This window comes from Equus asinus, chromosome 12, assembly GCF_041296235.1.
Source record: "Equus asinus isolate D_3611 breed Donkey chromosome 12, EquAss-T2T_v2, whole genome shotgun sequence".
In the NCBI taxonomy this organism is placed as follows: domain Eukaryota; kingdom Metazoa; phylum Chordata; class Mammalia; order Perissodactyla; family Equidae; genus Equus; species Equus asinus.
Window position 1 is genome coordinate 8833022 of NC_091801.1, and position 26289 is coordinate 8859310.

Genomic DNA, 26289 nt, shown 5'->3' on the forward strand with positions numbered 1-26289 from the left:
TTCCCATATATCTCATCCCCAGTTTCCTCTATTATTAACATCTTACATTAGTATGGTATCTTTGTTACGGTTAATGAACCAATATTGATACATTAATATTAACCAAAGTCTGTACCCTATTCAGATTTCCTTGGGTTCTACTTAATATCCTTAATCCTGTTCCAGGTTCCCATTAGGACAGGACATTAGATTTAGCTATGTCCCCTTATTGTTCCTCTGGGCTGTGACCGTTTCTCAGACTTTTCCTGTTTTTGATGACCTTGATACTTTTGAGGAGTACTGATCAAATATTTTGTAGCATGCCTCACCATTGTAATCTTTCTCATGATAAGAACGGAGTTAGGGTTTATTGGGAGGACAACCGCAGAGATAAAGTGCCATTTTCATAACATCATAGCAAGGCTACATACTATCAATGTGGTTTATGACTGTTGATGATGACCTTAATCACCTGGCTGAGGTAGTGTCTCAGATTTCTCCACTATCAAGTTACCCCTCCACCCCTGCCCTACTGGACTTATTGGAAGGAAGTCACTGTGTGAAGCCCACACCTAAGGAGTGAGAGTTATGCTCCACCTCCTTGAGGGCAGTATTTGGAATTTTTCTGCACAGAAGACTTATCTATTCTCCCGCAAATATTAATTTATTTATATCAATATAGACTCATGGATATTATTTTATACTTTGTATTATAATCCAGTACTACTGTATCCTGTTCAAATTGTTCCAGCTTTGGCCATTCAAATCTCTTTCTGTTGACTCCTGTGCTCCTTTGACATCTTCCCTTTGGGGAGTCTGTGTGTGTGTATGTGTGCGTGTGTGTGTTAACAATTTCTTACTTTTTGACACTACATATGCTCCTGGCCCATCTTGTGTATTTCCTGCCCCAGTCCTGGAATCAGCCATTTCTCCAAGGAGCTCTGGTTCCTTTTATTGGAGCGTGGTAATAGAAACTAAGATCTGGGCTCCAGGCATGCTGGTTGCTAGTGGGGTGTCATTTTGTTTAGGCTCTCTCAAGTGAGAGAACAAAGAAATCTATGTTTATACTAACCTATGTATATATGCATATCTATAAATATTTATGTAACCATCTGTATCTATGTTGAGCTAAATATGAGTGCATACCAATGTCTCCAACACTAATCCATTAATATGTAAATCATTCTAGCTTCCTCTCTTTGCTTATCTGTAAATTCCTGCTTCCATAGTGAGAAAAATGGCTCCCACCACCCACTATCCATTTGCTTAATGTTCAGTTCTAGTGCACATGTATGTCAGGATCAGAATTGTTAACCTATTCCCCCGACATCACTGTTTTTGAGTATAGGAGTTAATAGAACCAATGTTACATCTTGTTATCTAATGAGCTTAAATACCCCTACATTTCTACATCACAAATTTGGTTTTTAAAATATTTTAATAACTGCATTTTAAAATTAGTGATGTTTCCTTCGAAATTCTATGTATTATATTTTGTGAATTTAAAAGCATTATTTTAAGAAGAGTGACTGTGTCAACGGGGTCCCTGGTAAAAAGAAGTTTAGGATCCCAACCACAGAAGATTATTGTGAGGATATGAGATGACATGAAATCGCCTGGTGCAGACGTTAGGGGGAGCTCATGCTGGATAAGCATTATCCTTGCCCACTTGACGGACTTCCATCTCCTTTTAAAGTTCTAAATACCCTGGAAGAGAGACCATGCTAAGCTTTTTGGTTAATAATTTACAATTTAGTGGAAGAATTTGCTAGGTATCAGGGGTTAGAGGTAAAAGTTCACATAAAGTTAAGGGGAGGAAGGATGAGAAGGTAAAGGGGACCAGAGGACTGAGATGACTCTGGAGGTCCAAGGTTTCGCAGTTGATTAGGCCTGGGATCGCATCCTTCCATACACAGCCTGACTTTGTCTCATTTTTGAAATAAGAGGAACAATGGCTACTACCTAGGCTTGTCCTTAAGAGTGAGAGTAGATCTTTGATCTTTTCCTTCAATTTGTCTGAGGCAATGGGGATTAAGTGTGGTGACTTGGGGCGCTCCCAGAACATATTTTATTGTCCTTCTTGTTGCAGTTTTTATTCATGAAGCCAAACTCACTGGAGGGATAGACAGTTTCTCAGGATAATTTAGGCTCCTTCCTCTGTCAAAGCACTCTTACTAGGTGTTTTTAGTTGTGGAAGAGAGACAGTGTTGATGGTGCTGGGGAAAAGACAAAAGTTAAAGTTGTTCAGTGGCAGGAATTCACTGCTTCAGATACTGTACCATGGTGAGAGGCAGAGGGGAACTGGACAGAAAAGGAAAGAGAAATGAGAATGTCTAAGGTCAACATATAGGGTTTGAATCTGACTTCTTGGAACTTGACATGCACCAGTATGCGAGATAATTTAATTTGCTGAGCAGAGGCTAGAGTGAGGTGAAAGAGATCAATTTTTTACTCTATGAGTTTTCATTTCACAGTCCTTTCCGAAACCTAATCTTTGGATCATGACTTTGAGATCTGGAAGGCTTCCTTTCTGATATTCTGGAATTAGAGATCAAATGGCCTAATGATATCATGAGTTTCAGCAAGGGACAATGTGAAACCAGAGCCAGAGGCCCTAGGTGCCTGAAGCTGTCAGCATTTGAACCGCTCCTTTGGGCTAGGGAGTCCTTCCAGAAGGGGCTCATTTAAATGCAAATATGCTATCAGGAAGGGTAACTGAGTATGGAGGATCTCATTAGCAGCCATTAACAATTTAGCAGAGATTAGCTTCTCAGATTTATTATGGAGAGGAGTTGTCAGGGTGATTTGGCCCCAGCATCTGTCACCCACTGACTGCCAGCTCTCCAGTTCTCCTCACCCCATACGGGTCTGCCTAAAGCTGGAAACTTGGTTTACTAGGAAAGAATTGGACGCTTAGTGTACCACGATCAATATTGTTTTACCTAATTTTGACTTATGATCAAGGGTAGGAGGAGAATTTCTATAATAGCACCTTTGTGTGTGTGTGTGTTTGTGTGTGTATTTGTGTCTCTGTGTGTGGTGGCTGCTCAGCTTGGGTTGATTAATCATGGTCTACAGAAATCTTAAAATTTTATGACAAACATCTACTCTTTCAATGTGGTCAGAACATTTATCGTGTAAAATAAGTACAAATGTAATTCAGGGATAGCAAAACTCTAGTAATAGAAATAGAATTGCGTGCATGTAATTATAGGTAGACTAATTTCTACGTTCCTGCATTAATATGAAAGCACTGCTACAAGAGTACAAAAACAGTCATTCATATGAAGATTCGTATTAGATATTGAATAGTATCAGCAGATGTAACAAATAGGACAATGAAAGAAAGAAAAGTGACTACAAACAGAATAGAAACCGTTTCTTTAGGCATTGCTACAAATTCACCTTGTTTCTACTGGTAAGGAGTTGTCATATAAGACTAGATCTATATAATACAGATAGCATCCTATAATTGGAACTCTATATTTAATGGTGATCGTGTATTTGCTTGAGTGAAATGCTTAGTAGACGGCATATGATACATTCAATAGTGTGGTGTAAGTAATTCTCAAATAAATCTTTTTTAAAAAAAAATCATTGTTATGAAGTCATGAAATAAAACAATTTAATTAGGCAATGTTTTTAAATTTTTTAACCTCAAGTCATTTAAAGAATCTGATGAAACCAATAAACTCCTTCTGCAGAAAAGTACAATGCAATAAAACTTTTCTATTGTAATGAATAGATTATTAAATAGTATTGATAAAGAATTATGCCTATATACTTTTTCATTAAATCATGAAAAAGGAATATTTAATTCCTCAAATCCAGTTTAGGCTAATAAAAAAAGAAAATTTAAATTTGGTTAAAAAGTAAGTTTCAGTGAACTGTGTTTGGTCATCAGGCAAGTTGATGTTCATTCATTCAGCAGATACTGGTGGAGTGTCTCAGATGAGCTGCTGTTCAAGGCACTGGAGATGCGGGAGTGAACAAGTCTATCTCTTCTTCATGGATCTTGTGTTCCACTGGAAGGATAGGACCATAGATACATAAATATAGCGTGTTAGTTGGTGGAAGGGGCCATGAAGGAGCGTAATGATACAAGAGTCGGGGCAATTATATAGAGTGTTCAGGCAACATTTGAGCAGAGATTTGAAAGAAGTGTGAGAGCAAGCCATGTGAATGCATTGAACAAGAGGTTTGGCATATGCAGGTAGGTGTGCTTATACTTTATGTGTTCCAGAGACTGGAAGGTTAGTTTGTTGGTTGTAGTGAAATGATCCAAGGGGGAAATTGTTAGAAGATTAGGTTAGAAAGGTAGGTGAGTGAAAAATCATCTAGAGCCTTTCAGGATGTGGCCAAGAGAGGACGTTAGGGGATTAGGAGTTTGGTTTTGGACATGCTAAATTTGTAATGTCTATCAGATCTTAGTGGAAATGTGAAGTAGGCAACTAGATATGTTAGTCTGAAATTCAGGAGAGAAAGATACCATAGCTGTCAATGAAGATTTTTGAATCATCATGGTATTTGAAGTCTTTAGACCAGATGAAATCACTTTGGAAGTAAGTGTAGGCAGAAAATAACTGATGTTGGAAGACTAAGCTATGGGACACTCCAGTATCTAGAGGATCTGGCAGAGCATATAAGAGGAAATGAGCAGGGAGATAAGAATTGTCCCAGAAACCAAGTAGAAAAGTGTTATTAGGAAGAGAGATTGATTATTAGTCCTATGCTTCCAGTAGATCTAGATGAGAACTGATAATTCAGTATAGGATTTGGCATCATAGAGATAATTAATAACCTTGAAAAGAATAGTTTCCATGTTGTGGAGAGGACAAAAATAGGTAAATGGGAGAAAGGGAAGTGGAAACATTAAGTAGTTATCCTTTCTGAGTAGGTTTGCTATATAGAGGAGCAGAGCAATGGGCCCGTAATTAGAATGGGATGTGGGAACAAAGAAAAGATTTTTTTTTCCTTTAAGATAGGCGATATTACATCTTTGTATGCTGATAGGAGCATCTAGTGGAGAGCAAATAATTGATGATGCAGGAGAGAGGTGACACAGTAGAAGGGAAATCCTTGATTAGACAAGAGTGGAGAGAGCCAGCGCAGAGTAGAGGGTTTGGCCTTAGATCAGAGAACAAACATTTCTTCCGCCAGAGAAGGATGGAAGGCAGGTCATGTGCTTCAGATCTACCTGGAGAGAATGGTAGATGTGATGTTTGGAGCTCTTGGAGATTCTCTTCTGATCCCACTTGTATTCTCAGTGAAATAAGAAGCAGCTGAGAACTTAGAGAGACAAAGAGGTGTTGGAAATGTGAGGAAAGAGAGTTATGAAATTGTTGCCTAGGGCAGAGGGAAAGAGAATTGACTAAGTAGTAATTACTTTCTGGTAAGTACTAAGAGTTTACATAGCATTAATGATTATGAATTTAAATGAGAACAATTAGCAAGGTTACTCAGTTTTCCCGAGCCATGCTTAGCTGCTGGCACAGATGCTGAATTGGCATAAGGTTCTGTTTCACTAGGGTTGACATTTTGCACAGCCAATACAACTGAGAGCGAGGGCCAAGGGACTTCAGAGTCTACACAGAGGAGTGAGTCTAATGAGGGATCATGGACTCTGCTCAGGGTGAGCAGGGAACCAAGGAATTAGACCTTGAGCACTACACTTGATTTTAACTGTATGTTGGATCACAAGAGCTGAAAATCCTGACTTATAAAAGCATGTTAAGAGCAAACACAACTAGAACTCTCATAGTCCACTGTTACTCAGAAATCCTCCATGTGTCTTCCAGCTGAAGTCCTGTCTGTAATTTTTTGACCTTTAAGTCAATGGCATCATCTGAGGTGAGGTATGCAGTTTTCATAAAGTCTTTCAGAAATGCGTTTTACAAAACTACTTTTTAAAGTTGTTTACATAGAAATCAGTGTAACAGAGCTTGCAGTGTGTTCAAGTGCTTTGCTTATCTCTAAGGAGACATTTGCCTCCTATTTTCAGAGGTACTTCCTCTGGCGTTGAAAATAGGAATAAAAAGTAAAAGTTAAACAAATATCTTATCTCCAAAGATGTATGTAGAACCGCTGTCTTTCTAATACGGGCCAAATCTCACTATTGACTCCATTTCCATTTTTTCCTCCAATGTAACTAGTTTATTACTGCTATTTTTCACTTCATTGTGTATATAAGATATGTTTGCCCCCTCGTGGATGATTATGGAACTGCCACCATGAATTTTTTTCTTGTTTTTAGTAGGGAAAAAAGACAAGTACAGATATGGTGGTCAATGGGAATTATTATTATTATTATTTTTTTACTGTCCTAATCATTTTTTTGTTATTCTGTTTTACTTTTTATTGAGGTTATGATAGTTTACAACCTTGTGAAATTTCAGTTGTACATTATTATTTGTCGGTCATATTGTAGGTGCACCGCTTTACCTTTTGTGCCCATTCCCCAACCGCTATTCCCCTGGTAATCACTAATCAGTTCTCTTTGTCCACGTGTTTAACTTTCACATATGAGTGGATCCATACAGAGATTGTCTTTCTCTATCTGGCTTATTTCACTTGACATAATACCCTCAAGATCCATCCATGTTGTTGTGAATGGGACCATTTTATCCTTTTTTATGGCTGAGTAGTATTCCATTGTGTGTGTGTGTGTGTGTGTGTGTGTGTATACACACACACCATATCTTCTTTATCCAATCATCAGTTGTTGGGCACTTAGGTTCTTTCCACATCTTGGCTATTGTGAATAATGCTGCAATGAATATAGGGGTGCATGGGTCTCTTTGAATTGCTGACTTCAAGTTCTTTGGATAGATACCCAGTAGTGGGATGGCTGGGTCAAACGGTATTTCTATTTTTAATTTTTTGAGAAGTCTCCATACTGTTTTCCATAGTGGCTGCACCAGTTTGCATTCCCACCAGCAGTGTATGAAGGTTCCTTTTTCTCCACAACCTCTCCAACATTTGTTATTTTTCGTTTTGGTTATTTTAGCCATTCTAACAGGTGTAAGGTGATATCTTAGTGTAGTTTTGATTTGCATTTCAACGGGAATTATTTTTAAAGAAACTTTGAGACTGACCACAAGAAGTCGAAATTACTAGATATTTAACCCTCTTCTATTAGTTTCAAAATTTAGGATTATTGTTAAGGAACACAATTTAACTGAATCTAGAAGAAGATGTCAGGCAAAGAAATTAAAATTTTGACATTCTTTTTAAATATGAGAATACAGAATTGAGAAAGAAAGCTAGTCTGACCCTTATTTATTAATATTAATTAATTAATTAATACTAATATTAATAAAATATTAAAACATTTAATGTTTGTAACTTAACTGAGAAGGATGAGATGGTTAAATTAGTTTAAGATTACATAAATATAAATAAAGGAAAGCCTGCCATTGATTATTTTCACTTTGTTCATATGGAATCATACAAGTTATGAGAAAGTCCATTCTTAAGACTGTGTGCACATCAATGAGTCTGACCTTTAATTAAGAGTTTTCTATAAGATACTAGAAAAAATAACTTCAATGTGCTTAACTAAGCATTTATGACTTGGCTCCTAGAGAGCAAAGAGTACCTTGTAACAGTCATTCCTTCTTTTATTCACTACTTCATTCATAAACAAATGAACAAAAAACTATTGACCACCTACCATGTTCTTGGCACTGTTTTAGGTTCTGGGAATAAGACCTAGTTTCTTTCCTCAAAAGAGTTGCAATCTGAGGTAGAGACAAAAATTGCAATAAAGTGTTGTAAATTTCACTGCAGAAGTTTGCACATGATATAATGCAAGAAACATATTTTAAGTTCATTCTAGAGGAGCGGTTCAGGAAAGCTTCTTAGAAGAGAGGATCTGAGCTGCCCTGGGATGAGGAGTGGCAGCCAAGTGAGAAGGCAAAGGCAGTGTAGCCTTAGAAAGCAAAGGGACACAGACATGACCTTGTGGTTTATCTCGCCATTTTTATAGGCCTAATAAGGACACCTGCTGATAGCTTCATCGTCACTGTCATCATCATTGTCATCATGTTAACAATGAGTGAACGGATACTTATTGTCAGGTAGTCAAATATGCTCTTTATATGTAGCACTAAGTGTGTTCTACCATCCATCTCTTCAGTTCAATATTATCATTACTCTCATTTTACACATACAGAAATGAAGCCTTAGAGAGATTAAGTAATTCACTCAAATCTGTGTGTGCGCACATTCAACTCCATGCTCTGAACCTCTGCACTTCACTGGCTAGGATGATTTGCCCAGACTAAGGGCTCAAATATTGGTGGATAAGTATAATAATCTCATAAAAGGTAAAGTGAAGTAATCTATTTTGATGTTTATGATGCAGTTTGGTGAATGCACTTAAGGGCTCATAGATGAATAATAAAAATGAGAAATACACAAAAAGTAGAGAATAAAAATTCGTATATTTATGTCTCTTGGGAACAAAGGATCCCTTTGAATGTCTCATTTGTTAGTACATAGCAGGTATCACATACATATCACTGTTAGGCAGCATCACTGGAGCATCCTCTGGTAGCCTGCAATAGAGCAAAGTTACAGAGGCACACAAAGAAAATTCACATTGCCTGCACATTAGAGACAAGGACATCCTAAGATTACTCTGTGCGAATGAAATGATCTGGAATTTTTAATTTTGCTTATCAAGTGGTGTATATAGATCATGTTAGGTGAAGCATTATTGGCTGATTGGAAATTTTATGTCTGAATTTTTTACAGATAACAGTAAACAACTCCTTTCAGGCTTAAAGTACCACATTGAACAAATGAGTTATGCTGAAGAAAGTGATCAGTGCAGTGAAGTGTTTGGGATCTAAGATATATAAGAAGTAACTGAAGGAACTAGGAATAGATGAGGTGAGACAAGACTCAGAAGGAGCCAGGAGGTGGTTCTGAAGTATTTTAGGAGTTGTCCTGTGAAAAAGGAATTAGACTGTTCCACACTGAAGATTTTCGACCAATTAACCAGGTTTTGGTTGATAAAAAGATGAACATTTTAACAAGTAGAACCTTTGAACAATAAAATAGACTGCATTTTAAAATGATGAACTCCCTATCACTGAAGTATTTTAGCAGAGGTTGAAGCTAAGGTGTTGGAAGAGTAAGAGCCTTTATTACAAGACAATTCTATGAGTCTATGGTTTTTCAACTTGTAAGTTTGTGTAGTCTATGCATTCTACTTATTATGACACTTAAGTATATAATGTCACGAAATGGCATTCAAAGTTGATTGTTCCTACTCCATACTATCTGAGTGTTAGGATTGAACCTGTGTAAATCTTATCTTCCCCATTGAACCAGTATTATTCCTAAACGAGGAGCTTTCTTTTATGGGGATATGAAAAAGAGGCTCAGAAACATCCAAACTAAGTTTTTCACAGAACTGCATTATCAGAGTTAGTTTACCAAAAAACTTTAAACATTAACAGCATGAGTTCGCATATACACTTTACCCAGCTTTCCCAAATGTTAACAGATTATATTGCCACCGTATAATTTTGAAACCAGAAGGTTTACATTGACACAATACTGTTAACTAATTAACAGACTCATGTGAAAATATTTCCTATGATCCCCTGGTCCAGGTTCAAATCCAGGATCCTTTATTGCATTTATTTGCCAAATCTCCTCATTCTTTTCTAGAATAGCTCCTCAGTCTTTCTTTTCTTTCATGACCTTAAACTAATGAAGATTCCTAGCCCGTTATTTTGCAGAATGTTGCTCAATTTGAGTTTCCGTGGTGTTTTCTCATGGCTAGACTGAGGTTATGTGTTTCTTCACAAGAATACCACAGAAGTGATGTTATGTCCTTTTCAGTGTACTGTATTAGGAGGCACAAGAAATCCATGTTTCATTACTGGTGATGCTAACTTGACTTGGTTATAATGATAACTGCAAAGTTACTATTTTTCCCCTTGTAATTATTTGAGATTGCTCAAATATTTCTGCTCTTGTTTCTTTTCCCCACACCAATTTTAGTATCCATTAATAATTCCTGACTCCAATAATTACTGCAAATGATCATCATCTATTTCCATGATTCCTTCTATATTTATTAACTATGATCTGATTGTAACGAAGAGCTGTTCCTTCTCCTTCGTTTATGCGTTTATTCGGTTATTTATTTACATATATCGGTATAAACTTGTGGATATTTATTTTGTTCTATGGGTTAAAAGCCATCACTAGCATTAATTATTTTGTCTCTCAAATTGTTCCAGATTTGGTGATTGGTACTCCTTCAAGCTGTCTTTCTTGTTTTTGCTACATAGCCATATAATTTTTTGAGTAGTAGCTTACTTTCTGGCACCACAAAAAATGCTCCAGACCCATCTTTTACTTTCCCCTGTCCTAGCCTTGGATCAGTCATTTCTCCATGGAGTTGTTATTCCTTGCCTTAAATAATGGTATTTACAAACCAGCATCTTGGTATGAGGTGTACTCATTGCTACCCAGGCTTCCCCATTGCCCTTTCAGCAGACAGAGCTAAGAAAATATATCTGAATACATCCACACGTACAAATATCTCCTTCTATTTTTGTATGTATCAGTCCGGGTGTGTTCACATGCGTGCGCGCGCACACACACACACACGAGTTCAAATTGAGAATGAGTTCAAACTGATACCTTGATTCCAATCCAACACCATAGGGTTTATTCTAGCCTCCTTTACCTTATACTTACTTGTAACTCCTTTCTTTAACAATTAGAAACCTGATTCTCATTATCTACAATCCATTTATGTATTTGCTCAGTTCTAGAATACACATAAAATATTTAAAAATCGTTAACTTCTGCCCCTGTGAAAAATAAATTTACTAACAAGTTCAATATCTGTGTACAATTCTTTCTGTCTTTAGCCTTATTATGATGATTAGTTATAAATGTATTATTAATATTATTAAATATTATTAGTAGTATATATTAAGTGTATGGTTATTTGCACTATATTAAAATACTATTTTCCAAAGTTCTTTCCGAGGTTAGTTCTTCCCCCTTCCTCCAGTGTGATTTTGTTAATGTGTTTGTAGTAAAGTTAGGTTCACCTGTTACTGTTTGTGTTCCATTTTGGGATCCTTCCAAATGCTTCTTGATTTTAATTATTTACTTGGGTATGTGAAAACTGTTCAGTTTTAATCAAAAGTATACAGAAAGGTATACTTAGGTATCATCTCTTTCTCGTCCCTTCTACACCATTCCCGTCCTTCCTTCCTTTCCTCCCAGTTCCCATCTGCTTCCTGTAGATAATCAGTTGCACTGGTTTCTGGTTTATCCTTCCTGCATTTCTTTTTTGCACAGATACGTGTGTATTTTCTTATAGTCCCTTCTTCCTACATGAAAAATAGCATACCATAGATACTCTTTTGAATTTTGCCTTTAACATATCTTGGAAATTGCTCTATATCAGTTGATAGAGATCTTCCTCATTCTCTTTCTTTTGGTAGCTGCATATTACCCACCGAGAGTGAAGAAAATCCAGTACTTTGTGCTCAACTCGGACCTACCGATCCAGAATTTCCAGCAGAAAACCTGATAATCCATATATGTAATAAGCTCCCCAGATGATTCTGTTCATTGGGGAAGTTTGAGAAACACTGGTTGACGTCTCCACAATTACGATGTCTAAATGAAAACTTCAATAATTCCACCTTCCAAACTGTTCCATTCTAACTGTTCACATGCTAACTTCAAACAAAAACCTAGGCACGGTCCCTGAGTCCCTACTTTTCCTCACTTTCTGCCCAGACTGTATCATTACGTTTTCTGGAATCTGTCTCAAAGTGTGCGTGTATATAGACGTATGTACACACACATATATATTTTATATCTATTTCTCCATACTCATTGCCATCTTAGTGTACGCCACTGTTCTTTCTCCCTTGTTCTACTCAAACAGCCTGGTATCCCACATGAATCTGATCATTTCAGCTATCTTTTCAAAACCATTTAATAGCTTTCACTTGCATCTAAAATAAAATCAAATCTCTTAGGCTTGTGGATTCTGGTCCCTATAAAGATCTGCCCAACTGTATGTTATGTCTACCTCCTCCACACTGGTATTCAACCGTTCAGCCAGGTATGCTATAAGGTTACCCACTGTGGGCTTTTGGGTAGGGAGTTGCTTCTTGCATTGGTGTTATTCTTCCTCTTTTTCAGGTTTGCTTCTTCTCATCCTCTTGTTTCAGCTTTAATGCCACCTCATCCTAGAGGCGTTTTCTGTTGTGATTTCTAACACAGGTCACTTTCCACCCCTCCCTTCAGTCATTCTTTATTTGATCACTTTGTTTCCTTCACAGCAACACCTGTAAATAAAGAAATAGAGATTGACAGATACTTTGTGTATCAGAATTTAGTAAAAGTTTTTTAAAATGCTACCAATGAGACCATTATATGGTGAGTTTTCTGAACTATTCACCAACCTGAGGGGGAAATACTGGAATGAATCTTTTGTTTTTCACATTAAAGTGAGCTCAAGCTCCTATTTGCCAAATTGCCATATATACCGTATTTCCTTCTTGTGGAAAGCCTCTCTTAAATGATCCTAAAACTTGGGGTTTATGCAATTCAAGGGGGATCACAGTCCAACTCTAACTAAGTGTGATGAGTCTGGACTCTGATTAGTTCCTTCCTGTCACTTATTCTTGATACCACATTTAGTAGCTGTGGACACTGGTCTTGCACAGCAATTGGCTGATGCTGGTCCACTGTTGATCCAGGACCTTGTGTACCACACAGAGTATCCAGGGTGTTGCTAATCCCTGTTGATTGACCAAGATTCATTGGACTCCCTAAGAATTGCAATTCTTAGCACTCAGGTCGTTGATCCCAAAGATAACCATTGTCCATTGTTCCATCAACCTAAGGAATCAGAGATCTTTCAGGAATTTGCTTCTGTGGATCGAGAGCCAGTGACCACTTTCATTTCCTAGGATCTACACCACTGGTAATTAGAAAACTTTATTTCTCAACATTTAAAACACATCTTCATGAGGGCTTCTACTTAGATTACATCTGGGAGTTATTAAAAGCCAGGTCTCTAAAAATTATTTTTAACATAAGAATAAAAAGTCATATCTAATATTGAGCAAATGTAGGATAAAAATTATAGTGAATGTGATTTTAAACATATAGAATTCTAATATCTGAATATATAACTATATTTACAAAGTATATGTATACATGTGCATGTATTTCTGTATTACATATATATTCATATAAAATATATGTATGTGATGGAGATAGCATATATTGTGCATATATGATGGATATTGAGATAATTTTCACTTTCTTCATTTAAAAGTATTTAGTAAGTTTTCTAAATGAACGTACTTTACATTTCTAAATTCACTAAAATACACGTGTTTTTGTCAGTTAAAATACAGTAAATTTTAAATATACTCAGCTTGATTCACAACAGAAGGAAAGTGGTAGTTAATTGTAGTGGAGAACCATTGGCTTTCCATGTATTTACTATTTGCACTAGTACACATTTGGACCCTGCCTTTTCTTGCAAGTTGTAGTTTTATATTCACACACACATATACACACACACAAATTCACACACACACATATAGTTGGTACTGTTAGTTTAGTCTTTGTTTTTCCTCCCAACCTAGCTTGTGAAAATTAGGAAACAGAGTCAAATCAAAAAATTAAGCTTTAAAAATAAATTTCAATAGTATCCTCTCCCTCGAGAACATTCCTCTAAAGTGGTAATATCATTAATGATAGTACAGACCAGATTTTTTCCTTGGACCTGAAGACATGATAAATAAGTCTCACTAGAAACTGAATTTTAAGCTTGAAAGTCAAATTCTATCTCTAATCTTCTGTAGTATGCCATCATGATTAAAGCATGGGAACCAGAATGTGAGATCTGGGTTAAGTCTAATCTTGTTCCTTACAAGCTTTTACCTTAGGCAAGTCATTTATCTCTCTCTGTTTCAATTTATTTATTTATAAATGGAGATATTAAAAGTATTGATATTCAGGGTTAACAAAAAAGATGCAGGTAAGTACTGCATTGGATACTCAAAAAAGTAACCAATTGACGTTAGTTGGTATTATAATTACATTTTCTCTTAGATACATTTTATTGATTTTCTCATTATAAAGAGTAAAAGTACATTTTACCTTAAAGAGAATTTTAAGATTAACTGTCTAATATTAATAAGGCAATTTAAAATATGTCTGAATGTTATTAATTTTAATTGCCTGGCACAATTGTGTGCCTTATATTCACCATCGTGAATAAAAACTTATTAGTAAAGATGTCAAATGAGTCACCAAAACATTTTTGTTTATTGCCTTAGTTGAACCCTAAGTCTTAAGAAGGCTTTTTGCAGTAGGGTGGGATCAAAATTTTATACTATTTAAGAACTAACCATAACTGTTATATTTTTATAATTAAAGATGAACTGTTTTCATTTGCTTCCTAATACACAATTTTTGAATGGAATGTGACAAATTATCCTTTGAGCTGAAAAAAGGATAAAGAAGGTCAATGCTGATGACGGGAGGAAGACAGAAGAGCAGAGAAAGCAGGATTAGTTCCTCTTTCAAAAGAGGGACTAGATACTAGAGCTTTCCATAGGGAAACTGAAGCACACCTTTCTTTTTGAAATGTGAAAGGAAGAGATGCCCTACATTTAAATATCTAGAGTATATCTTCCATTTAAAAATGAACCTAGCTAATCATCTAGTGAGGAAGAAGAGAGTAAAATAGCCTGTGAACAAGTCCTTTTTGTGGTGTTAAATAGAACTAATTATAATGAATATCATGTATCTAATGAGTTTAAGAATTCCCCTTGGAAAAACTGGTCTGTCCTCTACAAAAAAGAGTCGAATCCAAAAGAGTTATTTGCATATAGTAGGGCAGCTCTACTAATTGCCCAAATCATGCCCATTTAATGGTCGCATTCAAACTTTGTCATAATTTTTTATTATATATGTAATTATATTAATGTGATATGTAGTTATATATGTATATAATATCAATAAGAGACTTATCTACCACTTTTTATAGTGACATATTTCCCCTTCCTTTCCAAATACTGAGTGGTGATAGTTATTTTTAATTGAAGTGAAAAAATTGATTGTGACTATCACAATACTCTTGTGGTACTTAAAGAAATATTAGAAGATCAGAATTTAGGATCCTGATCGCTCATTGACTTTCTTCATAAAGTCGTTAACATTACTTGTTACTAAACTCTTATTTTCTGAGTATTGACCAGGTTCCTGTGACATTTAAGTAGATTATTTAGTGACTTTATAATTTTAAGAAGTAGAAGTTGATGCTATTTCCCAGTATTGGCAAATATTTATTTTAAAAAATAGTCCATTAAATAATAGTTCCATTTTCAATATACGGAACTTTTGAAATTATATTTTGAGTGATAATGCCATTAGGTTTGAGGATTGACCTATTTTTCACTAATCTTGTTAGTTAGTGCTATTTGTTCCAAATCATCTCCATTCTGCTAAAAAGCAAGGACTCTTTTTTCTGTTTTTAAGGAGACTGTGTAGAAAGTTTCCATGAGACTGATGGACATTCCCAGAAAAACAAGGATCCTAGGGGACCTACTTTCATAAGAAGCATTTCTCATCACTGTCATTCTTGGTCATCTCATTGGTAAACTCAATAGTCAGTTCTCAGAACTCATTTTACAACCTGCCTTGAGCATTTGACAGTGGATCTCTCCCTTCTTGAAGCACTTACTACCTATGGCTTCGATGCCACCACTTCCTCCTAGTTTTCCTCTGACCTCACTAATCATTTCATCTGAGTCTCCTGTGTTGGACATTCCTCCTCCTCCAGAACTTCGACCTCTTGCTTTTATCCAGAAACACTGCCCTATGTAACCCATGCAGTCTCCTGGAGAGTTGGTGATATTTGCTTTGCTGTGGCCAATGGTTGGCAAAAATTTGCTTCCCATATTTTGAAGGGCAGCAATGGGCCAATCTAACCCACATTTCCTAGATGGAAGGAAACACTCAGAGTGCTGTTGTATGGCTGCTTCTTGCTGCTTTCAGCACATTTTTTAGAAGAGAGATGAGCTTAGGCTAGAGCTAGCCAACCTGCAAATGGAGATGAAAGGAAATCTTGCTTTGACGAAGGGTATGCTATGTGCCTTCAGCCTGTCATCTAAACTGATTGAGAGTATGGTAAATTAGGACCACACAGGGTAGAAAAATCCAACCATTTCTCTACCAGAAATGCAAGCAGTTCTATGTCATGGCTGCAAAGCAGCAGCCTTTACAAGAGACTTCACCGTGGCCTCAAGTCTTTTTCAAGCACCTTCCTTTAAAAGTTAAGGCAAGCCAATGGGAGCCAGCCCAGAAGCAAAGATCAAATTAAGGATAACACATTCTCATCTGCACAGTCGAGTCCTGTACACAGCCTCCTCTCCAAAACCTTCACCTCCGATTCCAGCCATGGCTATAGTGAAAATTCCGTGCAAGCTTTAACTCTCTTTGCCCGACAGTACCCTACCTTAAAGCATGAACTGGGTATGTCTCTTTTCCTGCTCTATGGCTTTTCTAACCCTTTGTCGTGGGACCCCAGTGGGAGTCCTCTCAGTGCTCGTGACTCAGGGAAATTGGAGTGACTCTCAACCAACAGGGGATGTAAGCCAGTGGCTGAGTGCTTCTTCATGTCTCCTTGGCCCAAAAAGCTTTGAGAATCATTTCATTAGGCTCTTTAGAAAGTCACACGTAAAACCAGTCACCTGCTTTACCCCTGTTGAAACCATTTTCCTTCCTTCCCTATTCAATCTTCAATCCCGCATGCCTGTTCTCTGCCAAGAGGCTCCCAAATAACCCACTTGTGTGCAAGAGAAATCTTGGGCTCTGTGTTGAATACGGGGGAGACTTCATCTAAAACTCCACCCCAACCCATACTTTGAGAGGGCCTCCAGAGAGTTGAGCTGAGATATAGTGGAATGAGCACAAAGCAGAGGTCAGTAAGTGCAATAGCAGAGCCTTGAGGCTGAAGAGCTGTTGCTAGATGACAACTCTGGCTGTGGTAACTCACACATGGGCTGACTGGAAAGAAACTTCAACTCTACCAAGTTTTGGAGGGGCTTGTTTTGCAAAGAACCCATAATCCTGACTTGAAATAATGTCTGATCCCTAAACTTGCACCAGCAGGAAATGGCCTGTAAAAGTCCTTGAGGATATCATTCTCTTTAAAGTCTATGTCAGATACCACTATGGAGGATAATGGACAAAGGGTTCTTCGTAGAGAACAGAACCGGCAGCTGCCAGCTTGGCTAATGAAATGGATTCTACTTAGGGAGAAGAGCGTGTCTGCTATTGCTGCCCCGCAGGACATAAAAATCGCTATGGAACTTTCTAAACGTGAGTTCTTCCTGTATACTGCTGTTTTGGAAGCTGATAACTTTAGTTTATAGATTACTGGCCATGAGGAGCTACACTTGCACCTTGTGGAGAGGACTGAATCACAAAGGGATGCTGGATTTCTTCCTGGATGCACTGACGCGATGGCGCTTGGTGCTTGTCTCAGGAAGAGAATGCAAATGTTCTTTTCTTTTTTTTTGTAGGAAGAAGGCTACGTATTGATATTTGAATAGCTAAAGGGGCAGACTGACTGAGATTAGTAGTTTTTCCACCATATCTATTCTCTTTTTATACCTTAATAAATTCCTTATGTTTTATACCTTAAATAAATTCCTAATGTTTACCCGGACACAAAATACTCAGAATAAAGATATTTTCCATTGCCAATCTTCTTAGTCACATGCGACCATGTGCCTATTTTATTGCTAACCATGCAAAAGCAGAAGGGATTTGTGTAAGTTCTGAGACATGTCCTTAAAGTGAGCACCACACTCCTTCCTTTCCACTTCCTCTCTCTTGGTGTAATATGGATATGAAGGCTGGAGCATCATCTTGGATTATGATGATTCGAGCCACATGCTTGGCATAGTGGAGTGAAAAAACTGAACTAGATTCTGTCTTGTACAACAACAGAGCCAGTGTGCTAGTCTGGAACTGTCTACATCTAACACTTCAGTAAGCGAGAAAAAAAGTCTATCTTTAGAGACAGTATTATTCTGGGGAGCAAAGGGAAGAAGACAATGTGAACATATATCAGAATGCTACTGTTGGGCTGAAGTCCTTGACCCTGCACTCATCTTCCCTTTGGTGAAGGCAGTGCTGGTGCCACAGAGCAGGAACAGGAGAGCCTGTACTACTGACCGTGCTGCATAAAGCCTGGAATTTTCTGCATTGATCTGCTGTCTTCCAGTGCTGCTCACTGATGTTGCTGCAGCAAAAAGCATCACCAGGAAAAACAAAATAGTTTCTTTCACTTCCCATCTTACAATCTCCCACCAGGAGCTCTGTTGATATGGGTACCTTGGAAATTTAGTTTGAGGCTTCTAGACCCAGAGGAGAGTACAGAGGTGGGAATGGAGCTGACCGTCAACAGACAATAACTGGCTGAATGCCAGGGTGCAAAAGTAAAAATAACTACATTCTTGGTTCACATTGTTAACCCAATAGGCCAACCAAATCAGAAGCCTGCCATATTTCCTTTTCATTTAAGTTAGTTTGAGTTGAGGTTTCTATAACTTGTGCCTAAATACTAAATTTTGTGTAGAAATATATTAAAATATATGAGGTTATGTTGCCTCCATAGTTTCTCTAATAGTTCAGCTGATAGTATGCATTTTCTATACCATTAAAAATTATTTATACTTTTTAATTGTATTTTAAAGAGATTTGATATCTTTTGGAGACAAATTTTTTAAAAAACATATTATATAAATATCATTGATCAAAATCTTATACTCTTCTGAAAAGTTTTATTTTCTCTCCCCTTTTGTTCTGGTTCTAGAGAGGTACCACAATGTGATTTTAGGCCGTGTTTAGGATGTGTCAACAAATTTTATATTGAATGTATTTATACACTGCAGTGTTCCACAGGGTCTTTCATACGACTTGACACACAATAGGCACTTTATAAATACCTATTAATTAATAAACATACAAGTGGATTATAAAAGGAATAAATGATGTGAATACATGAGAGAAGGGGCTCTCTATTTTAAAATATTCAAGTCATGCTCTGTCCTCATTAATGGAATGATAAAATAAACTCCCATTAGTTGACTACTCTCAGTTAAGTGTTTGATATACATCATATATATTAATCACCAATCTTTGCAGGTTGGAAAGGTTATAACCACTGTATGGATGATGAAAATGAAGTTAACACAAGTTTAGCATCCTCTTCAGGAAATGTTGAGCAACATGCCCTGACAGATTCAAATTCGTATTTATTCAATTTCCAGTTATGTTTAATTTCTTTTGGTATCAAGCACATCTATATGATTACATTTGTACCATGTTAAATTTATGTGAGGTTTATATTGTATTTTGTTTATATTATTTATATTATCATACTAGGGTTTTATATTAAAATTGTTTTCTTATATTGGCTTGCTCTTCTTTTTTGAGGAAGATTAGCTCTGAGCTAATGTCTGCCACCCATCTTCCTCTTTTTGCTGAGGAAGATTGGTCTTGAGCTAACATCTGTGGACACCTGCCACAGCATGGCTTGATGAGCAGTGCATAGGTCCACAGCAAGAATTTGAATTGGTGAACCCCCGGCCACCAAAGTGGAGTGCGTGAACTTAATCGCTATGCCACCAGGCTGGCCCCCTATATTGGCTTGCTTTTTAAGGAGCACTAAAACCCTTTCCTGGTCAATATGAAACTATTAAAAAATAAGACTCATAGTGTTATTGTAGACAAATAATTTTCACCCTCTTTTATCTATCTTTTGTTTATTGTGCTGTTTCACAATATGGTTATCTAAATAAACATATATTTAAATTGTGAATACTTGAATATGACATATTTTATTCCTATCTATTTGAATGGGCAGCCACAATATTATTTAGATGGATATGTGCACTTACCTTAAGAGCACTGAAAACAAATTTAAATTTTAACCTAGGTTAGCTTATTTTTCTTTGTGAAATCAAAATAAAAATCTTAGAGATCAATTCTGAATTTATGTTTAAAAGTTTGTCAATAGAGCGCGTAAGTGCATTTGTCAATGAATCCTTCACAGGACACATGTTTTACATCCTGAAGCAATAAGGGAACTCATTACTGTCTTGATAAATAGATGAATAAAATCTCTTCTTTGTTGTTTCTCTGCCAAATTCACTGGACAGCAAAGTAAAAAGCTACAACAAACAATTGCATAAATCTTGGTTGATTCAAAAGAAAACAAAGTTTAACATTTTTATCAAGCTTATTATTATGCCCTTTGCTTGTCGATAGCTTTATCAAAATTTAAATACTTCTTGCTGACCTTGTGAAAAAGGTTTCCAAAATTTCAGTCTCCCTTGTAAATGAGTCTTTTAAAGACACAGAGGAAAGTAATACATCCACAAAGAGTAAAATATTCAATAACAGTGTGATTTTGCAGATATCACTTTTCCTCAAATATGTTGCAGTGCATAGGTACATTGTATTCAATATTTACCTACAAGCTTTTCCAAGAGGAATATTTAAAATGTATAGATTTTACAAATATATTAAAATGCATTTCTAGGATTAAAAAGAAGAAAACAATGGAAAGAATTAGGGAGACATACACACTGAAAAATTTTAAAAATTGCATTTCAAATTTTAGTATGCAGATAACTTGTAGTCTATAAAAAAGTGATAAGTAGTAACTATAATTATGAATTTCTTATAAGTGCCATTTTATGGGAAACTGGCCAAGCTACTTTAGAAGTGTTTGGACAATTAATCTGGTTATAGTTAATTACAATATTGTTTCAAAATGAATATTGGGATACTAATACTTTTTTTTTTAAAGGAAGAACAATATTGAATTTGACTATTGTTTTCTTGACAACTCTGACTTCTTGTTAAGGTTCTCAGAAACCTAGATGACTTTCAACATATGTTACTTAACTGCTAACTTCCGTTGGATAGGGAGGTCTGTTTGTCATAATTTTTATAATTTTTCAAGTATTTACAGGTGATAGTTAACTTGACTGGTCTAAGGGATGTCCAGGTAGCTGCTAAAACATTATTTCTGGGTGTGTCTATGACGGTATTTTCAGTAGAGGTTACTATTTAAATCAGTAGATGAAGTAAAGAAGATAGACCTTATCAAAGGAGGAAGGCAGCATCCAATCTATTGAGGGCCAGATGAGAACAAAAAGGCAGAGGAAGTGCAAATGTGCTCTCTGCTTGAGCTGGGACATCCATCTTTTCCTCTCCTCAGACACCTGTGTTCCTGGTTCTCAGGCCTTCAAGTTTGGACTGGAACTCCATCCTTGGCCTTCCTGGGCTTTCAGCTTACAGACTGCAGATCCTGAGACCTTGGAGCCTCCATGATCATGTGAGCCAACCCCTCAAAATAAATCTCTTTCTCTTTCTCTATAGAGATATCAACCAATATATTATTAGTTCTGTTCCTCTGGAGAGCCTTGACCAATACTGGTTTTGGTACTAAGCCTGGTTTGAGAGGAGCAGAATTTTAAGGATGAGTTTTCTAAATTGAATCTGGAGTTTCTGGAATTGCCTTTCTAATCTGATTGGAGTTAAAGAGGCTAATGACTCCGCCTCCAGTAGTCAAGAAAGCACTCGTAGTCTATGACTTGATCTCTTTATAGAGATATGCAAAATATTTGTACTGGACACTCCTAATCAACCACTTATAAGAAACAAGGAGCACCTTATAACTCTGTCCATGATACTTTCAAACATTTTTGCAAAACTGAGAAATACAATGATGTGGGTTGGTTGCTCCTAATGCCTCTGGACAAACTGGCAAATAAAAGGATGAGTTCAAGCATTCGAATTCCCAGCTCAAGCCACAGAAATGACCTGAGAGCTTCTATGTGTGCTCTGAAGGAGACCCTTTAACCACTGGGATCTCCTTTAACCACTGGGCTGAAATTGCTGAAAATTAAATGCAGGATCTCATCTTGTGATTGGCGGAATCACAATGCAAGTTGATATCCCAGCCTCATAGAATGTCTACTGTTAAAGGGAGGGCATTGATTGGGAAAACATGGTATTCTTTATGTTGTGTTGGGGATGTGTGGGAAGACTGATGAAACTGGTAATATAGAGCCCTAAATTATGACGAGTCTTTTTTGTCATGGGAAGAGGTCTCCCTATCCCCCTTTCCATTTCTGTCTGGGCAAATTAATTCTGCATTGTCCGAGGAAACAGTAATGGCCTCCCCTGAAGCAGTTGCCGTGTAAGTTCATGATGATTCTCCTCAGAATCCACCCCCACCATCCCTCTCAGCTTCTAGACTTAGAAATAGACTCAAGTCTCAACAGGCTCTTAAAGGTAAGGTAGAGAGTGTGACCCCTGAGGAAGTGACCAGCACTCCAAAGAACTCCTTGAGATTTCTCATTTACATGAGCAGAAATTTGGGGATGTGTGTGGGAATGGATATAAGGGTAGAGGCCACATCTGTCTTGTTTACTGTTTAATTGCCAGTATCTATTACTGCCTCCAGCACATAGAAGGTATTCAGTAAATATTCTGGAATAACTGAGAGGTTGCTAAAAATAAAACCCACTTTTATTGTTGACATTGTATACATATATATGCATCTTATATAGAAGCCTCTATAGAGTCATATATATATGAACTTCCCACTGGCATCAAAGTAAAGAGGAAACCCTGGGCTTTCTTATCTACTTGCCCAAATGAGGGGCACAAAGGGAATAGGAAGTGATGGGTCTTGAAAGCTGTCAGCAAACATCAAAAATGGAGTTAGACTCTTTATTGTATGTATTTACATTTATGGTTATTTTAGTATCTATCTGTTTCCCTCACTTGACCTACAGTACTCCGAGGGCAAATACTGCTTCTTTCTTTATTTCTGAATACCAGGCATCAATTGTAGTCTGTAAGCAGAGAGTAGGTTCTCAATAATGTCAAATAAATAAATAAAACAACTATTTAACAGTCAGAAGTATGCACATTCTAGTAACAGAAATGGCTCTAAAGCAATTTTAGAAGAGTTATTTGAAGGACAATTATAAGATAATTCCAAGGCAAGTCAAGCTTTTTATTATTGAAGAGGAATCTGTTGTGAATGCATGAAAAATGTAGCTACAGGCCAAGAAATACGTACATACACATATAATAAATGTATGTATATATATATATATATATTTTTTTTTTTTTTTTGGAAAAGAGGTTTTTGTGGAGACAAAATCTGGAAAAGTAAAACGTGCTGGCCTGGGAATTGAAAGACTTGAGATCTTATTCCCTTTCTGTCATTCATTATTTGGCAGAACTAAACAAATCACTTAATTTCTTGGTTACTGTTTACTTATGAAATGAAAGGGCTAAAATTAATGATTTCTAAAATGTGTTGAAATTCTCAATTCCTATGAATTTGTCTGACTCTTGGGCTTTTACTCTCACTTATATTAGAAAAAGTAGAAGGACCTTGAGCCATTTAGGGCCAGTAAAACGTTTTTACTACATCCAGATATAAGTGGTTCTTATCACTCATCCACGTTGGGACTGCCTCATGGGGCAGAGAGGCTGTGATGGTTTATGAACTTATCCTGTCTGAGCAGATTTACTACTGCCTATTGTATTGATTTTTCAATTCAGTAAACCTGCTAAACCTGGTTATTGCCCACTCAGAATTGGATAAACTAAAAAAACCTCATAGATTGAAAACAGAGACTAAAAGAAATGAAGAGTTAGAATGCATTTGCCAAAACTGCATGGAAAAGAGCCAAACTGGGTTAAAAAGCAAGATCTCACTTCAAAATTCTTCTCACATTACAAAAAAGCTTTTGAAATTGAATGAATATATGTATATATATGTATATATACACACACGTACACACATGCACAAATTATAAAGTACAGCTCAATGAAACATCACAGAATATTATCAGGACCCTAGAAACTTCTATTGTGTCCCCTTATAATCACTACCCCCAAAGTGTAAAGTGTAACTAACGTCCTTGCCAATGCATCCATACTGGAGATCAATTTACCTCCATTAACATAGCTTTAAATTATTCATTTCTCTAAAAATAATAGCACACTTAGCAGATCCAAACACTTCTCATTTCCAGAAGTGTGAAGCTACTTCCCAGATATACCTTATTGGGTTTGTGTTTTATTATGTTTCTTATCCACATCATCTTACTATCACATAATGTGATTTGTGCAAATTTCACTACCAGGTTCCCCACTCACATCTACAGCATTGGGGTAGTTATACAATTTTAGAATCAATAAGAATAAGGCAAATTTGTAGGCCCTGCTTCCAGATCCCGGTACCAAAGACAATCCTGTGTTTCCCTCTGATAAAATCCTTAGTGACCACACCAGGGCACTTTAAATTTCCAGATACGTCGCTGGGTTATTTTCTAAGGGCCTACTCTTAAAATTAAAATATAATCTGTAAAGATAACATGATAACCTGCAGATAAGTTTGATTTAATTGGTCTAGTTTACCTAACTTGTCTCATTCAGATAGTAGTGATTAAATGAGGCACAATCAGTAATTTTTGGTAAGTTGCACGCACATTGCCAAATGGTATTCCCAGCCCTGCCACTGGCTGGAGATGGATACACACAATTCCCAGGTAAAGGCTTGGTGATACGCTGTGGTGAGAGCTCTTTGACACCGTGAGATACAGAAGCGAGGGTGGTGGTACTGAAAAAAAGAATGTAGACAAAGAAAACAGATTGAACAGGCAAAAAGAAAACAAAGATCATGTCTGGTTCAGTTTATCTACAGTCAATCATAGTGTTTAGTGACCTTGAAACATAATATCATATACAATAGATTTATAGAGATAATCCCCTGCAGACTCAATTCAAATCATGAACTCGGTAAACAAGATAAAACTGTGGGGATTTTCTCTTTGTCCATTTTCTAAGGTTTGCTATTGTCTTGGTGGTTGGAATTCAAGCTGTTACTGCATATTCTGAGAACACAGAAAATGTGCATCTGGAATGTATTAACGGAATAGGAGGAACAATGGGAACAGGCAGACAGAAAGTGGGAGAAATGAGATTCGGTGGTTTGGGTATTGAGTCAGTAGGAAAACAAGGAAATAAGCAAAGAAAGCTGAATGACTAATGCTGTCTTATAAAAAAATGCAAACACACTGAAAGAAATTTAGTGGATCTTTGTGAACCATTTACATTTCCAGGAGACGGAAGTGCTAGGGTTTAGAATAAAGACAATCTGGTTAGACAGTGGGAAGTAGTTTGCATCCTAGCTGCTTACTTCTCAGCTTCTAGAATGAGGACTATTTAAATGTGTGGGTGAAAAATAAAGGCATAGAGATTTCTATTGCTGGTTCCCCCTGAGAAACATCAATCTGAATAACTATCAGCCCATGAAAATACCTTCACAGGATCCAAGGAGTTCAGGTGAGGGATTGCAGCCCCTGAGTGAAGCACAGAAACAAGAGAAGACACATTGAGGAGGGCAGGAAAGATAGATTCCCACTAGTCCCATCACCCCTTCCCCACGCCCGGGCAGCTCAGTGGGGAGAGAGACACCATCCTGTGGGAGAAGGAGAGAGAAATGAGCCTCCGACTGCACCACAGACCCCAGAGCTGGCACCCCAGCCCCAGGCTGACTCCTGTCATGTGATCCATTGATCCCACTTCTAGGTATATGTCTGAAGGAAATGAAAACACTATTTCAAAGAGATATCTGTACCCCCACGTTCATTGCAGCATTATTCACAATGGCCAAAATAGTCCATCAACGGATGAATGGGTAAAGAAAATGTGGTGTATGTATATATACATGTGTATATATGCAAAGGGACACTATTCAGCCTTGAGAAAGAAGGAAATCCTGCCTTTCGCAACAAAATGGATGGACCCTGAGGGCATTATGTGAAGCAGAATAAGCCAGATAGAGAAAGACAAATACTGTATGATCTCACTTAGATGCGAAATCTACAAGTCCTGAACTAAAAAATAGAGAGTAGAATTGTGGTTGGCAGGAGCTGTTGGTTGAACGATCCAAACTTCCAGCTATAAGAGGAATAAGTTCTGGGCATCTAATTACAGCATGTTGACTGTAATTAACAGTACTGTATTATATACTTGAAAGTTGTTAAGAGAGTAGATCTTAAATGTTATCACCACACACACAAAAAGTGATAATTATGTGAGAAAATGGAGGTGTTAACTAATCTTATTGTGGTAATCATTTTACAATATATATGTACATGTGCCAAAGCATCACGTTGTACA

General features: G+C 36.9%; 1 long non-coding RNA gene across 2 annotated transcripts in view; it reads right to left on the minus strand.

The window, feature by feature from the left end:
* Positions 1-8429: 8429 nt before the first annotated feature.
* Positions 8430-26289, minus strand: part of LOC123283753 (uncharacterized) — a 47245-nt gene continuing 29385 nt past the window's right edge. The window contains exons 4-7 of one of the 2 annotated variants that reach the window (XR_011493105.1): positions 25426-25466; positions 24594-24724; positions 12116-12320; positions 8430-8537 (exon numbers count right to left, since the gene is read on the minus strand). This is a non-coding gene — a long non-coding RNA (uncharacterized lncRNA). Of the gene's footprint in view, positions 8538-9384; positions 12321-24593; positions 24725-25425; positions 25467-26289 lie in introns of those variants that run through there. The other variant, XR_006524411.2, reaches the window with a different exon arrangement.